This window comes from Mustela nivalis, assembly GCF_964662115.1.
Source record: "Mustela nivalis genome assembly, chromosome: 13".
Taxonomy (NCBI): Eukaryota; Metazoa; Chordata; class Mammalia; order Carnivora; family Mustelidae; genus Mustela; species Mustela nivalis.
In genome coordinates, this window is record NC_139032.1 from 24,532,369 (window position 1) to 24,539,225 (window position 6,857).

General features: G+C 44.6%; 1 protein-coding gene across 1 annotated transcript in view; it reads left to right on the forward strand.

Moving 5' to 3' along the window:
* Nucleotides 1-1,348: 1,348 nt before the first annotated feature.
* The window catches only part of LOC309846385 (spermatogenesis-associated protein 31D3-like), a 35,706-nt gene continuing 30,197 nt past the window's right edge, over nt 1,349-6,857 (forward strand). The window contains exon 1 of the transcript XR_014301872.1: nt 1,349-1,385. The gene's annotated coding sequence lies outside the window, so the exon portion shown is untranslated. The remainder of the gene's footprint in view (nt 1,386-6,857) is intronic.

Consider the following 6,857-nt stretch of genomic DNA (forward strand, 5'->3'; position numbering starts at 1 on the left):
TTGGTTTTTTTTTGTTGTTGTTGTTCCACTTTATCAATAAGAAAGGAAGCCTAGAGGGGGCTGCTATTGTTGGGTAATTTACCTTCTTCCATGGGGCATAACGCTCTGGTAGGATTTTCCCAGTGAGTAGGTTTGTGTTATGGAAAACCCTCTGGGAATATTTCATGATGTTTTCAAAATGGGTTACCTTTCTCTTTCTCTCCAACACTACATTCCTCTGCCAGAAACTTGAGCTTTTTTTTTTTTTTTTTTTTTTTTTTTTTTTTGGTAGCTCTACTGTGAGAACTAGTTTGGGTTCCTGGTAATATCACCTATAAATAAATGGGGGTCCCCCAGTAGATTGTGACCCCAGGAGTTTCTCACTCTCATGCTAGCCCATATGCATCCTTCAGCAATTTGTCCAAGTGTCTGTTTAAGTGTTCATACCAGGAGAGCAGTGTTGAGCCTCCAGTGCTTCTGTTTCAGGTAAGTGAATCTTAGGTATGATTTTCTGCACTGACACTCTCAGAAGATTTGAGGTAATGGTTTGCCACTATGGTTCCAAGAAATGTCATTGATTTTTAGTCTGTTCAGCATTTTGCTTCTTTCACAGACTGAAGTGATGACTCCCAGGCTTTTTAAAATGTTAGATCTGGAACCAGAAGTTGCCCTTCAGAGAATGACTCTTTATTTTCCTGTTCCTCTTCCCGCATTTCTAAATGAGTTTGGTAGGGTCAGAGAAACACCTAAAATGAGAAGTCTAAGGAAAGAACAGACATAAACTCCTCTAGGAAAGGAGATCTGACAGGGTGAAGGATTAAGCACGCACTAAGAATTCCACGTGAAACACATGGTCTATTAGGGTATGGTTTTGGCTCTTGGGTAAAATCCCAAACACAATGATTCTGCAGTTCTGGATTGGGTTATTTGGAGAGTATGAGGTCTGTGTAAGAAAACAAATTTTCCCGGGTCTTGATCATAAGTCACATTCCCATGACAAGCAAGCCTGCCTTCACGTTGGGATGATCAGAACAGTGCTGAGCCTCTGAGAAGAGACTTGGGTCTGAGGTATAGCCTACAATACAGGGTCTACCTCAGGGAGCACATATGTGACTGTCAGGCTTCAGTTTTTTATGTCCTCATTGAACAAAGAACTTCTGAGTGAGAATATCAAGTGTGGACCCCCCAGACAAAATCATCCTTTGTTTTTCAAAATAAAGCCTTAAAAATTGAGAAAAGCAAGGAACACAAAGTTCTATAAATTAAAATACAGTCCTTGTGTTCTTGGATAAAGAATGTTTCCATTTCTGAGAGAAGAGTGAATGATGGGTCCCCACTCCTCATTCTTTTCTTTTCGTTCTAGTGTCAGGGCAGAGCCAAGAGGAGGAAAGGTGGGACTCTGAAAGGTAAGATTCTGCCTATTCCACCTGAGCTCTCCAAGGCTGACCCTTCCTGTCCTTTCCATGAGGGCTCAGTCCATGATCTCTGAGGATGCCAGCTCCTAGATACATTCCCTTTCAGAAAACAGAGGCCTCAGAGGAGAGGATCATGGAAACACAGTCAGAATGCAAAACCCTTCTCAGTTTCCATGCTCTGACCATTACTGAGCAAGAAGTAGTGATGGATCTGGGCAATGGGTGCTGTCCAATATGTAGCCTTGTGAGACATTAAGAGTCAGAACTTCTGAGACTTTGTGAAAGACCTGTGATGTCATGGATACTTGAATTCTTCTTTGAGGTAATCATTGACTGATGTCCCACATAGGGCGGTTTTCAGTATCACATAGGATAGATAATACACACAAAAGCCCATTGTGAGTGATAAAATAATGTAAGTCTTATGATCATTGATCATGTGACCTTATATCCTAATACATGGTACTCTCCAAGTCCAGTCTACCAAGGATATCTTTAAAGGACACTCTATTCAGCCTTCTATTAGATCTCTCTCTTCTATCTTCATTATTTTCCTGGTTTCCCAGGGTGGAGAACTTGCCAGAGAGAAGTTGGGGAGGCAAGAAAGGTGCTTCCTCTTCTGTAAAGGTGAGTAAACACTACCTTCTTTCCTGAACCGCTCTTTTAAGCAGAGTCTATGTATTTCTAGAGCCTTAGGGAAGCCTCAAATTGACATAGGATGGAAAATTCTAAGAGTTAGAATTTGAAGGCTTGGGGATGTTGGTGGGTGGGGGGCTACCTTTGCCAGACCAGCCATGGTCACCTATGTTTGTTCTGGTCCTGGTTGCAACTTTGTATGTCCTATCTCCCATAGCCCCCTAGGCTGGCGTCATGATACCATCCACTTTCATCAACTATTATGTCCAGACCCCTTCTGTGAGGAGTCTAACAGCACAACTGCTGGGGTGAATCAGTTGCTGTTCCAGAGGCCCTGGAATATGCTACTCCCTCTGTGATCCCCTTGGTTTCTATAACTTCTGTGACTCACTCATCATTCACTTTGTCTCCTGACTTCTCTGCAGTTGCTCCAGGAGACCTAATACCAGCCTCGTTGCCTGAGCCTTCCCCCCAATACCCTCTATCTTCTCACCTAACCCAGTGACCCCCTTAGCTGACTTTTTCTTACCCTCACCCTTAGGTACTCCCTGCCACTAGAGCCAAACACCTAGGATTCTTAATTCCTAGGGAACCATTCCATACCTCCACCCCCTGCCTTTCCTCCTTTCCTACCATATGATGTTCAGACAACAAGAGGCCACTTTACCTCTGAATACCCTCTCCACTCTTGACCCCACCATTTCACAAGATAACAACCTCTTACCACATCTGTCTCATATAAGGAAACCCACTGATTCATTTGCTTGTTATCAGGCATCTGTTTCACCACTGCCAGACTGCCCTTTAACTGTGACTCAATCTAAATCAATTTCCATCTCATTTAAACATATTCCTGAGAATTCATCTCCAGATGGTCCTCGTGGGATATCTCCTTGTGTCCCAACAATCAGAGGTAGTGAGTGTTCAAACCCATCGAGTTCCAAATTCACTTATTGGCAGGCCTATGGCAAGAACATGTTCCTCCCCGCATTATCACAATCCGATGTTCACCAAGAGCAAGTCTACCTCCGCCAACTGGAAACCTGTTTCAGGAGAGAGACTGCTACTAAACACAAGGAGGCCAGTGGAATTTCTTTCCCTGGTCTTAACTTCCAGGCCCTATTGGAGAGACAAATGGAGAAGAGGATGGCTTTCCAGATTTTAGAGAAGAAAGTAAAAGAGGAGGGGCCATTTTCCAAACAATTGTGGTCAGAGTACCAATGGACATCTTTAGGGAATGTTTTGCATCTGCTTGATGTACAGGTCACCATAGCCTCCAAAAGAGGCTGGAACACTGAAGCAAAACCAGAGCAGCTCTCTATTTATCAACAGCTCCTCTATGTCAAGGCTTTGGCAGAAAACTTGCATCAGATTTATAGCCAGCTCTTCTGGCGTCTTCCTTCTTTGCACAGTTAGTCCTTAGTAGTCACTCTCCTGATTTCTAGTAGTATTTCCCCACTAGAGTCTCACTTTGTCTTATTCAAAGGAATTCATAATACCTCTGCTATCAAAATACAAGCATCTCCTCCACCACTTCCTCATTCCCAACCATTTCCTCTCCCCATTGAACACCCCCAATCCTTGCGTCAAACCCTGTCCCCATCCCAACCTCTACCTTTCACTAAGGTGAACACCCATGCCCATTTTCAATCCTACCTCCCGATCATACCACCTTCTTCATCCCTAATTAGAGACCGTGGAGGGTCTTTCCATAGATCCAAGAATGAATCAGACTCTCCTATCTTGACTGAAAATCAACACCTGGGATGGCATGTGTTGCAGAAGCAATAGGAAAGGTTGTGGGCTTTAGTTCCTGTGTTTCAGAAATCTGAAGAAACCATTTGTCCTCGAGCTCCCAACCTTCCACTGGTTAGCCGGACGTCCCATGCCTATGTACCCATCTCCATCCTTCCTGGCCATTTTCATATCTTCTGTGAACCCCAGGAGACACTGGAGTTACATAGCCCAAGGAAGGTAATCCCACGCTGGTGCCTCCATGACTGCAGAAATCTAGACTCCCTAGCAGTGATGGAGCCTCAGCATACATTATCAGAACTCTCCTAGCAAAAAGGCAGGCATGTTCACTTACAATTCTCTGAGTTTCAGGCCCATAGTAACCAGGATCTAGCAAAGACTGAATTGAGTCTCCCCGGAAGTTTCCACGAGAGGGTCCAAACAGTGTTCCAGCTAAGAAAAGATAGGAGGAGGAATCTTGGGTATATCCTAGAGAAGAGTCCAGAAGACAGCCCACAGAGGATCTTAGAATGCCACCTAGTGAAGGGTCTGAGGGCTGCCTTGGAGACAACAAGGAACTGTGTGTGTCATTCAAGGAATCACTCGGGGAATGAAATATTGAATGTCTCAAGGAAGGACACAGACCAGAATCAAATGAAAAGTATTCTTAGTTTACATATGAGCAAGAAGTTTTGGCAGATCACTGCGGGTAGGATTCCTATAGGTGTGTGTTATTCATGGCTTGCTGATGACAATACATTGCCTTTCTCTGGGAGTTCCCATACTGCTCCAGAAAACACAGATGCTAAAGACAACGGTCGGTAGGGTTTACTGGCAGAGCACCACTCTAGAGCATTCTTTTCTTGGTCCCAGTACTCGACAGGTGCTAGAGGCCCATATTATTAGATTTTGCATGAGTGAGAGGTGGGGTCTACCCCTCAGGGTTCTTGAATCCATAAAATTCTATAAGTTGAGAGAATCCAAAACATGGCCTCTTCCCCAATTTGACTTTCCCTCCTCAGCCATGCATATTTCTGGGGTGGATTCCAAAGCTGAGATTTTTAAACACCTTGAGGGAAGCTCTAAACCTATTTTCAGAAACAGGGTGAGAACAACAAGTCAGTCCCCACTGCGGATCATCCTCTCCTCACTATGTCATCTGTGGGCAATGATGGACGGGGGACCTGAAGGCATCACACTCTGACACTGACCATAAGACTGCAGAGGGTATCCAGATAGCTGAGTCGGGCAGCCAGACTTTTCAGGCCTTTACACACAGCATCAGAGCTCAAGTGCGACCCAGTGAGACTGTACCAGACAACACATGTGGCCCAGAGGTACCTGCAAGTCAAGCTGGTGCTGGACTTGAGCCAACCCATGAGAATGTGAGTTCCAGTAACAGAGTAGAAATGGAACAGGGCAAAGATATGGAGGAGAAGAATTTACAACATTTTGCCATGCCCATCCTGTCCAGGGATATATTCGACACCAAGGAGCTCTATACCCTTCAATCCCCATCTTGGGAAATCTTGATGACCAGTGAGTTGGAAAGCTCCAAAATGATAAATGTCAACATGAATGAAGTAGAAACTGCCATGACCATGGAGCACCCCTCACCAAAAATACTGGTTCCCTAAGATTCTAAACTATCAGACCTGAAAAGACAGATCCTGAGTGAGTTAAAGTTTAAACTGGAGAGTGAGGAGCATAACCAGGCTCAAGGATGTCCCACTGACATGCGCCTTCCCTCAGATAGCTTGAATTCCAAGGCTTCAATGACTTGGTCCCAGGGTGTGCGCAGCGGGGACATGGAAGCATCCCAGGTGCTGCACATCCAACTGAATGTTAGCACAGAGGAGCAGCAGGAATCCTGGGACTCAAAACTGGCCTTCTGTAAGGGCCAACCTACAAATTTCTCACAAAGAAGAAGTGCAAAGAAAGTGAGACCTTAGGATCCCAAAGCAAGAAAATGCAAAAGTGAGGACTCGGGAGTAGGGACATCTGTAGGCAGAGAGGAGAGTCTCCATGCTGAGGACAGAAAATGAGAGAGTGCTTCCCCAACTCTGTCACAGAATGAACAGTTTCCTCTTGAAAGTTACTTCAGAAAAAAGATGAGACAATTTTCTCAGTGGATCAATTCCAAGAAAAAAATCATAGGGCATCAGGAAAGTCCCCAGCAATAAGCCAAGCTCATGTCCACCTTACTGCAGCACCAAGAACCATTTGAAAGTGTGGCTACTTTGGGAGTGATTGGCCTCCTGAAGATCACAAGCTCACTTGGGAAGGTCCTAGAAGAGAAGCTGGAACATATACGTATCTGAGGCCCCAGAGTTAAGCCAGCAGCAGGAGGAACTACAGGCCCAGGTAGGGCACGACAAGAGACCTCCCTCCAACTATTGGGCTCTTTCTGACCCACAACAGGAGAAATGGGCAAGTATCAAGTCCTGCAGCCAAGAATCTGTCTGTGCTGACCAAAACTGTCCTACAAAAATTAGGCAGAACAGAAAGAGGGTCAGACAGCCCCAGAAACCTGAGGCTTTTGAGAATCAGCTATTAGGCCAGAGTCAATGTCCTTCTTCTCTGCCTTCTGGAAAGTCTGTGCCTCATCCAATCCCCACCTTTATGCATCAAGTTTGCCAGGTCCTTTGGGCCACCAGGGGTGACCCTGACAAAAAATACTGTGTTTAGCAATTTGACTCTTCTACTCAGGCAGAACATGCTTCTCCAGCAATTCTTGGGAGAAAAATTTTCTCTAAAGAAATCATTCAGTCCTTGTTGAGAAAACTTCACAATTTTCATGACAATATATCCTCTGATGAGAACAACCTTCAGCACAACCAAGAATATTAATCCTCCTCAATAAGTGTTTTTTTTCTAATAGAGAGTGGTGTTCTCTGAGTACTGCACTGGCTGGGCTTGCAATCAGGGAAAGGAAGCAGTGCATTCAACTCTTAGTAGTTAATGCTTTTGGCTTCTACAAGTACACCAGTCCCTTGTAGAAAGCCAGACAGTGGCCTTCTCAGTTTTATCCTGGAGTCCCTTATTTGATCCTGCTTTGATATCCTGTATTTAAAACCTTTACTTTTTTTTTTT